The sequence below is a fragment of the Carlito syrichta genome, unplaced genomic scaffold (genome assembly GCF_000164805.1).
Source record: "Carlito syrichta isolate Samal-C Ts95f unplaced genomic scaffold, Tarsius_syrichta-2.0.1 Scaffold315763, whole genome shotgun sequence".
NCBI lineage: Eukaryota > Metazoa > Chordata > Mammalia > Primates > Tarsiidae > Carlito > Carlito syrichta.
The window spans coordinates 119,774-130,890 of record NW_007259859.1 but is presented as its reverse complement, the minus strand read 5'-3'; positions in this window follow the sequence as shown (position 1 = coordinate 130,890).

Here is an 11,117-nt window from a genome sequence, read left to right as displayed (position 1 = left end):
ACATGATTATATCATTAGATGCAGAAAAAGCTTTTGATAAAATCAAGCACCCCTTCATGATAAAAACCCTCAAACATCTAGGCATACATGGAACATACCTCAAAATAGTAAAAACCATCTACGAGAAACCCACAGCCAGCATACTCCTAAACAGACAAACATTGGAACCATTTCCCCTCAAAACTGGAACAAAACAAGGATGCCCACTCTCTCCCCTCCTGTTCAATATAGTATTGGAAGTCCTGGCTAGAGCAATCAGAAAAGAGAAGGCAATCAGGGGTATCCAAGCAGGAAAAGAGGAAGTCAAGTTATCTCTCTTTGCAGACGACCTGATTGTGTACCTTGAAAACCCAAGAGAATCTGTCAAAAGTCTCCTTGCACTGATAAAGGACTTTGGCAAAATCTCAGGGTATAAAATAAATGTGCAAAAGACAATTGCATTTCTTTACACCAATAATAAATAAACAGAAACCCAAATACAAAACACAATCCCATTCACAATAGCCATAAAAAAAATGAAATACCTTGGCATCTTCCTAACCAGAGATGTGAAAGGTCTTTACAATGAAAACTACAAAGCCAAGCTCAAAGTAATCAAAGATGACACGAACAAGTGGAAAAATATCCCATGATCATGGATTGGAAGAATCAACATTGTGAAGATGTCCATCTTACCTAAGGCAATCTACAGATTTAATGCAATACCCATCAAATTACCAGCAACATTCTTCTCAGAGCTAGAAAAAACAACACAGGAATTCATATGGAAACACAAACGACCAAGAAAAGCCAGAACTATCATCAGCAAAAGAAAAAAAAAAAAAATAGCAAGAGGTATCACATTACCAGACTTCAAACTTTACTGTAAAGCTACAATAATCAAAACAGGAACAGGCATATAGACCAATGGAATCGAATTGGGATTTCAGAAGCAAAACCTCAATTTCTCAACCAACTCATCTTCGACAAAACCTCCACCATCCACCGCTGGGGAGAGGAGAACCTATTCAGTAAATGGTTGGGAAAACTGACTGGCCACATGCAGAAGATTCAGACAAGACCCCTACCTACACCTATACACAAAAATTAACTCTAAATGGATCAGAAACCTAAATGTAAAACCTCAAACCATAAGAACATTAGAAAATGCAGGACACACCCTTATGGAAATTGGAACTGGCATCCAATTCCTGAACAAAACCCAAAACGCATGGGCCATAACAGACAAAATAGACAAGTGGGACCTCATTAAACTGACAAGCTACTGCAAAGCCAAAAAACTATCAAGAGAGCAGGGAGACACTCCACAGACTGGGAAAATGTATTTGCCAACTCCATATCTGAAAAGGCCTAACATCTTGGATTTACAAGGAACTCAAATGTGCTGAAAAGAAAAAAAACAAACAACCCCATTACAAAGTGCGCAAAAGATATGAACAGATACTTCTCAAAAGAAGACATACGAGTGGCCAACAGACACATGAAGAAATGTTCAACCTCCCTAATCATCAAGGAGATGCAAATTAAAGCTACATTGAGATACCACCTAACTCTAGTCAGAATGGCAATTATCAATAACTCAAAAAATAACAGATGCTGGAGAGGATGTGGTAAAAAAGGAACACTTCTACACTGTTGGTGGGAGTGTAAAATAGAGCAACCTCTGTGGAAAGCAGTGTGGCGATTCCTAAAAGCTCTAAATATCGACTTCCCATACGACCCCACAATCCCCCTCCTTGAATATACCCTGAAGAACTCAAATCACTCTATAAAAAAGATACCTGTACATGTATGTTGATTGCAGCATTGTTCACGGTAGGAAGAACCTGGAAGCAACCATGCTGTCCGTCAAAAGAGGACTGGATTTAAAAAATGTGGTACATATACACAATGGAATACTATGCAGCCATAAAAAGATCAAAATCATGAATTTCGCAGCAACCTGGATGGAACTAGAGTTTATAATACTAAGTGATCTCTCACAGAAACAAAGATCTAAGTCTCACATGTTCTCACTCATAAGCCGACCTTGATCATCTATTGTAATACTATAAGAAAAAGATTGACAGTGGTGGGAAACTATGGGGGATGGGCAGGGAGGGGAAGGGAGGTGGGATTAATGGTAGTCAATATCTTTCTGGGGACAGGGGGACACTCCTTATCAACAAGGGTGCCTGAATGATGCACATTTGTATACCTAACCCTTAACTGTACCCCACAATTTTAAAATAAAAAAATGTTTAATAAAAAATACATTTTTCACCCAAATAATTAATATATCTTTCCTTATTAGATAATAAATTTTAAATTATCATAATAATGATATCCCTATTTTTAATTAGATGTGTTGTTAGGTAACCATTTTTATTTATTAGTTATATGTGAAGAGTATTTTTTAAAAAGTTTTAATTCAAATACTTTGTAAATTTGTGTGTAATAAAATGGTGTCTTCTAAATTCATATTTTTTAAACTTTTAATTGTGATTCAATTTTATTGTTATATACATTATTATTCGTTGGATAGAGAATTCAGTTCACAGTTATTTCCTTTCAGCTTTCCCCTTTTTTTCCCCCCTGCATCAATTTTCTAAATGAGAATTATTTTTAATGATGTCAGTCTCTTCCTTCCTTCCTTCCTTCCTTCCTTCCTTCCTTCCTTCCTCCCTTCCTCCCTTCCTCCCTCCCTCCCTCCCTCCCTCCTTCCCTCTCTCTCTCTCTTTCCTTCATTCTTTTATGTTGGAGTCTTACTCTGTCGCCCAGGCTGGAGTGAAGTGGCATGCTCACGGCCACCACAGCCTTGACCTGCTGGGCTCAAGAGATTCTTCCACCTCAGACTTCCAAGTAGCAGGAATTACAGGTGCACGCTGCCACACCTGGCTAATTTTTTTGTTTTATTGTAAAGACGAGGTTTCACCAATTTACCCAGGCTGGTTTTGAACCCCTGGACTCAGGCAATCCTCTCATCTTGACCCCCAAAGTTCTGGGACTATAGGCTTGAGCCACCGTGCCTGGCCTCAAACTATTTCTTATTCTAGGAAGATTTATTTTTTCTGGAATATATTTGAATTCTCTTTTTATTACTGGAGTTCTCAAAACTCATTTCCGGGCAACTCCTTCGGGCCCCCTCCCACTGTGGGAGCTTTTCTGTCTTCAAGAAATCCTGCTTTTTCACTAAAAAAAAAAAAAAAAAAAAAAAGTCACTACCATATACTGATGCATATATGGGGGTGCCAAAAAAAAGTATACACATTTTAAGAGATGTTATCTATGTACTAATTTTGAAGTTTAATTAAATTACAGTAGTAATGTGTAATATGACATTTGCTCAACTGTGCTTCTGCCATTTTCTTTGACTGTTCTGCCTGCCACGTGGTGAAATTGAAATTCGATTTCATTTATAATGTCATCTTTTGAGCGAACGTCATACTTAAGATGTGTATATTTTTTGGCACCCCCTGTATAAGTGTGCATGTGTGTGGCATTCTTCATGGTACTTGGTGAACCCTTTCAATATCAAAATTATTCTTTGAGTTGTTTTAGCATTCAACATTTATTTTTCCTTAATCAATCAATTTTTTCTGTTAGAACATTTTTATATGAATAAGATACTTCTGGATCTGGTCATCATGTCCCTTGATTTTTATTTTGCACTTATCATCTTATCCAATTTTGATATTCTGAGGTCTTTGGAATTTTATCTTCTAGTCTATTTGTATTCCATTCTGATATTCCTACATTTTCCCTCAGAAATTTGTGAACATTTTATCTATAAAATTCAGGATTCTAGTTTATAACATGTCCTTTTTATAGCTGAATTTGAACAATAATATCTTCATCTCAAGTTAACCACAAAATCCTGAGTGTCATATACTCTGAGAATAAAGTGCCATATATCCTGAGAATATAGAACAAAAGACAGAAATATCCAGTATATTATTTGGCTTTGTGTGTTTATTAGGGTAATTTAATTCTGTCTCTATTATTTAAACACTCTAAAGGCCTATTCTTAATGATACTACATTTTTATACTGAGGGAGAGGGGTGTGTTCATTTCCAAAAGCTATCTGGAAAAAAAAATGAGGCAGAAAAGGGAAATAAAAATCCCAAAAGGATGAGAGACCGTATCAAGTGGTTTCTGGTGAGCCAAGTATCTATAAGCAAGATCTAGTTGATAGGAGAGTAAGAGAGAGTGGGAGGGAGGGAGGGAGGGGGAGAGAGAGAGAGAGAGAGAGGGAGAGAGAGCGCCTGCGAGCTTATGCCTTGGGTTATTAAGATAAATGTAAAAACGAAACTAAATTAGAAAATTGGGGGAAAAAAAGCACAGAATTAAATCTGAAATTCCAGGGCAGGTTGACCTAAAAGAAGCAGAAGCTTGATTAAAAAAAAACATAATTTCAACAAAACTGCTTGACCAAAAGAAGGCTTTAAAGTGATGGATGTTCTTTAAAGAGAGAATGATGAGATACATGAGAGGTCGTATATTGTAGTGGTTCACAGTTTGGACACTGCTGCCAGGAACTGAACTGCCAGTGTATGAATCCCAGCTTCGTGATGACTAGTTTCTCTGTGTCTCGGGTTGTTTGTATAAAAATGTCGCTAATATTCACCCCCTCCTTTTAGGATGTTTTTAAAGATTAAATTAGTTAATGCATGTGAAACACTTAGAGTAATGGCATAATTACTTTTAAATAAATGTCAGGTATTATAATACAGTAAACATTTGGAAGATTATGTTAACATTTATTCATATTGAGGTAACAGAACAATATGATGATAATTCTATTGATCCTATTCTATAATTTGTGTGTTCCCAATCTAATTTAATTCTCAAACATGCCTATAAATTCACTACTATTGTTTTTTTGTTTGAGTAAAGAACTTGAACCTCTGAGCAAGTACTATTTTTCCCAAATTTATTAAGATAAGTCTAAAAACTGGGGTTTGCCTGGATCCAGACCTGCAGCACTGCCAGTATGCTAGGATTGTTCAATTATGACATCAGTAGTTGTTTGTATAGGAACTCAGGACAGGTGGATTTTTGCTGATTTTGTTGTGCCTCTTATAATTTAAGTTATAATATACGTTTATAATTGACAATGAAGTTTTAACAGTCCACTATTCAGAGCTATCGAAAGAGTTTTACTCTTAGACAGATATAGTGAAATTAAGTGAGGGGATTAGAGGGGTTTCCATTTTGCAAGAGAAGCTCAGCATCATGTCTAAAAGGTTACCGGAATGATTCTGACACTTGACATCTGAACCCCTTTCTATTTAGAGTTTATTATTGTGAACAGGGTATAGGAAGGAAGATAATATTTGATAATTCCTAGAATTCAAGGTTTTGAGAAATGAAGAACAGGCTCTGCAACCAGCCTTTGAAAATAAATCGGGCATTCTCAGTAAAAGACCGAAAGAGCAGTCATCGAATTTTCGGCAACTTCTTTAGATGAGAGAATTTCGTTCTTCGTGTATCATATGTATCAAGCAGAAGACTATTTTTACAAAACTAAGTTTATGGTCATTTTACACTGTAAGAGATAACAGGAGCAAATAAGCAGCAAGAGTAGCAAGAATTTATATTGAGAATTTAGACTTTATCATGTATACTGTCATTGCTAATTATACTTTGATTTCCATTATGGAGGCAAATCTTATCTCATTGTAATAAACACACATACACTTACATAATGTCACCCATCATCTGCATTAACTTTATTCCCCTTCAATTTATTACATATCTTTGAAGATGATACCTGAATTTCTGGCATTTTGTTGACTTTTAGAATCTCTTTATCTGTCTCTTTCTTCTTTTTCTTCATCTCTTCAATATGGACTGAATATTTTTTCTTAAAAAATATGTGTTAATATGTGTAGGTATGTATGAAATGTTTATAGTATAAGTAATGCAAAAATAATGAAAGACATATAACAAATGAAAAAATTCATCACTACCTCACCTCCAATTCTAAACCCCTAATCCTTTATCTCTCCAATCTTATCGGTATGGTGGATATCCTTTTTTTTCCCTTGCTAATACATATTTATTATATGTATATACAAAGTTTTAAAGTGGAATTATAAAGCAACTATTACACATATCTCCATATATTTAACATATTTACTTTAATAATATTCAAAGTATTAATATATTATAATTTATTCAACAATTATACAGTTAAAATAATAAAAATGTAGTATATGTGTTATATGTACTGATGTTTATATTTCTATAGTACTCTACAACCATCTTTCTTAAATACGCATTTATTTTGACTGATTCTTTAATGCACATCTAAATGTACACTAAATTTATTTGGTCAATTTCCTTATGTGATAATGTATCATTGGAGATTTTCTTCTGTGTAATAATAAGGGTGAGGCTGTATGCACACATAAGTTAGAGATGAGAGGCAGTCACAAAGGCCACACCCATGAATTATTATAAAATAATTCTCAAGCAGTTTTGAACTTTTATGTATATATTTGTTAAAAATATACATACACTGATATGTTGACATAGCTCAAGATTTAGAAAAAAGTGGCAGCTAAAATGATGCAAATATTGTCTCTCAATATTATACATTTTTATAAGGTTGCTTATATATCTTAAGTTATATATATCATTATACTAATTATATAAATGTGTAATCTATTACAATCCTATTTGTTTTAATAGATACCCTTCATCCTCCAAAATAGTAGCCTAAAAGTTGTATTAATTCTGTATAATATGAAACCCAGTGTTAGTTTTCATTCTAGAATGATGTAGCCATTCAAAAATCCAGTGGAGAAACCTAAGCTCTTTCTTACTTCCTGCTCTGCTAGTCTTCTAATGTGTGCCTTCTGTCTTCATGACCACAATATGACTGCTGCTCTCCCAGGTACAGCTCACTTGTTTTCAGTAGGAAGAAGAGGTAACTTCAAGGAGTGAAATGTGGATGCTAGTGAGAATCTCTTCTTTCTTAAAATACTTTTCCTGAATAACTAAATCATGACTTCTATTTATTGTCTATCTGCAGGTTCCCCATCAGCAGATTCAATCAACTGGCAGGTGAAAAATATTCAGAAAAAAATTTAAACACAGCAATACAACAATTAAAAGTAATACAAATAAAAAGGCAGTATAATATAACTATTTACATAACATATATATTGTCTTAGGTATTTTAAGTAATCTAGAGATGATCAATGAATAAGGGAGGATGTACATAAGTAGGTTTAATGCAAATACTACACAATTTTGTATAAGGTTTTTGAGTATTTGTGGATTGTTGTGTTGCAGTGGTGCTGGAACCAATATCCCACAGATACTGAGGGATGACGACTTTAGTGGGAAACTGCCAAGAGGGTGGGAGTGGGATTGGCAGTTGAGGGAAACTGCCAGGGGAAGGAGAGGCACACGTCATCAACAAGGGTACCTGCATAATGAACATTTGTATACGTAACCCTGAATTGTACCCCACATCTTTAAAATAAATAAAAATTAAAAAGAAAAAAGAAAAAAAAAGAAATAGTTATCACGTGACCTCTATCTACAAAGGTTTCTGGGAAGCATTTTTATCTGAATACATTGCCATTAGTAAATGAAAAAAGGAGAATCATAATGAGGAAAGCCAGCAAGTCATGTCTATCAAAATTGTGTGTGTGTGTGTGTGTGTGTGTGTGTGTGTGTGCACGCACATGCGCACAGGTGCTTGTATATATTAATGAATACTGTAAGAGTCAAATCTGGGTATGATGCAACTTTATAATTATGAAGGCATCTTTCATAGCATAGGTGCTCAATAAAAATATGTTACTTTATTAATTAATGCTATATATCATTTTGGAATTAAAATAGTGTATTAACTTACGCATTATAACACTGTATTTCAAATAACTGAAAAGCAGAAATGCTCTTTTACTTGCATTCCCCATTATAAAAAATTTATACAGAACAAAATTGCCATGAAATATATCTATTCCCATGACATAGACTGTAATGGAAAATTATCCAAGCCTAGCTTAGCCTTAAGATTTTAATCTTGTGATCTTCTTCATATGACATACTGTAGTACATGGACTATATCTAGCACATTTGATTTAAAACTATTTCCAGAAAAAATAAATTGTTTTTTTAAAGCTTACTAACCAGCTTTCTTCAGCAGACACATTTTTCTCCTCATAAAATGTCACTATTTCTTCTTAGTACAGCCAAAGATAATGGTTGTAATTCATGGTGTTGATAAATAATTCCTAAGGTAGTTTTTCACTGAATGTCTGTACATGCTCAGAAAGAAATCTGAACATTTGTGAAATTTTCTGTATAAGTCATAAAAAATATGATCGCTTTAATGGCCAAGGGTAATGGTGTATTTTGGCTCCAGTTAGCTGAGAATTAAAAATGTCAGAATTGGAAAACATGCTATATGAGAATATCATATCACTATCTAGATTTGTATCTATCTATATTTACATATCTAGCTCTATCAGGCTGTAGTTTGAAAAGCTGACTTTTCTAGACCATTTGTACAATTCTACACTTGCCTAATTTATTTAAATTTTTTTGTATTATGGAATATTTCAAATACACAACAAAACAGAATAGTATAATGAATCCCCTTGTAACCTTCTCCATATTCAACAGTTGACAACTCCTGGTCAGTTATAAGTGGAAGCTAAACAATGGATACATATGGACATACAGACTGAAATAATAGACAATGGAGATGCCAAAATGGAGGGAAGAATGTGGGGGGGATGAGGGTTGGAAAATTATCTATTACAATGCTCACTTTTCAGGTGATGGTACACTAGGAGCCCAAGGGTCACCACTACACAATGTATGCATATAAGAAATCTGCACTTGTGCCCTCTAGATATATACAAAAGAAAAAGAAAAAAATTTACAAGGAAAAATGTAAACAAGATCGAATTTTTAAAAAGAAAACGTTAGACATCTCATTAGTCATAAATTCATTAGTCATTACCCCTTCCCAAATCCTCCTACTATATATTTTACAAACATTTTATCTGTAAATATTTAGGATGTAAGATATCTAAGATATAACTAGTCTTTCTTGAAAACATGTTCATAGCAACATTATCACATTTTAATATCAAATATTAATTCTGTAATATTCAGAAATACTAATCCGTGCTCGAATTTCTCTTGTAAGATATCAAAGATATAACCAGTCTCTCCTTTACATTTTTTTGTTAATAGGTATTTTTTTGTTTAAATTGTGATAAAAACAAGGTTCATATGTGGTTATTGGTTGTTTAAAGTCTTTCCTAATATATAGCCTTTCACTCACACACACTGTCTCTCTTTCCCTCCCTTTCATTTTTTCCTTTTTTTTCTTTTTGCTGAAGAAAGGGCATAGTTCATCTTGAGGTTTCCCCACACTTTAGGTCAGGGGTCCCCAATCCCCAGCCAATGACCGGGTGAGGGACCATGGCCTTAAGGAACCCGCCCCACCGCAGGGGAGGTGCGGTGGGCAGAGCTCCTCTTCCAGTCAGATCATCAGCCAGCGGCGACAGTGTCAGATTCTCACAGGAGCAGGAACCCTACTGTGAACTGGGCACGCGAGGGATATGGTTTGTGTGCTCCTTTTGAGAATCTGATGTCTGATGATCTCCTCCCCTCCCCGTTCCCCCACACCCCCCTCCTGACCCCACCCACGCTGTCTTCCCTGATGCTAAAAACGTTGGGGATTGCTGTTCTAGATTGTACTCCCTTCCTGTAGTTTGTCATGTTCCTCTGTCCTCAGTTTAATTGCTGTAATTAGAGGTTTAGTTACATTTAGCAAGTTAGTTACATTTTGGCAAGTTCATTTACGGATAGTGTGTTCTTCAATTCATTTTGTGAGCTTATATGTAGTGCAGAGATAAATGGTTTCCAAAGTTGCATTATTTATTTTTATTCTGTAATGTATTCACTCTTCTATAATGTTAACTTTAAATCAAGGCAGTATTTCACTAAACACACTTGTGGCTTTTTCACTTCTTCAAAATAGCAGAAGCAAATGCAGTGAAGTCTTTTTGGAAATATAAGTGGTGTTGATCTGTGGGACATTTCAGGATGTTATGACTATCATATTGGAAACAAAAAAAAATAAAGATATTAGCAAAAATGGTGGGATGTGTTAACTTATTTAATCTTCATAACTAAATTATAAGATGTGTGTCATTTTCAAATTATATAATATGAAACTGAGGGTCACAATGATTAAATATCGTACCTATGAACACACAGTGGTGACACAGGATTTTGTAAAGACAGGCAATCTGGTTCCTCAGTGTCTGCTTTTAACCACTATATTGTACTGTCTTGAAAATACTGATAAATATACATTGGTAGTAATCTTTACCATAAATAGGTTTTAATACTTCTGGAGACTCTAAGCCGCATTAACATGCACAGATTAAAACTGAAACTGATTTGATGCAAATGATTTATCATGTTCTAGTATCTATGCTGGTGTGTGGGAAAAATGTGGGGGGTGTATGGTATAAAAATTCTAAAATTGTTGTAAAGTGAGGAAAGTCTGTATAAAATACAATGCTAAAAACATAATCTTACAATTGGAAAGAAAACTAGAAATGGCATCTGCTTATGTTGCAGAAGTTTTGAACTCCACTGTCAGTTTAAACCAGCAACCTTGGGTTCTTGTCCCACGAACAAGAAGATTAAGGAACACAGACACCAAAAGAATGAGTGAAAGAATGAGTTTATTAAGCAACAAAGTGCTCTAGAAAACGAGAGAGGACCCAGAATGGATTATCTGGTGTTAGGAGGGTTTTTTTTGTTTTTTTTTTTTTGCTTTTATCTTATCTCTTCTGGTGGTGTTACTCTCATTTACATCTCATCCACCACTTACTTGCTGAGACCCAATTCTTACTTCCTGAGATCCAACAATTATATAATGGGGGTGATGCAGGTGGCTTTCCTGTAGGTGTTAAGTCTCCTGGAGATCCTCCCTCTCTGTCTCCCTCTCTGTCTCCCTCTCTGTCTGACTACCTCCTCTCTCATTTATACACTTTGAAAGATATTTTACTCCTATGTGAAACACTTCAATGTTGGGCAGCTTCATGTTGGAATTCTTATTTTTAAATTTGGAGTTGAATGTGCATGT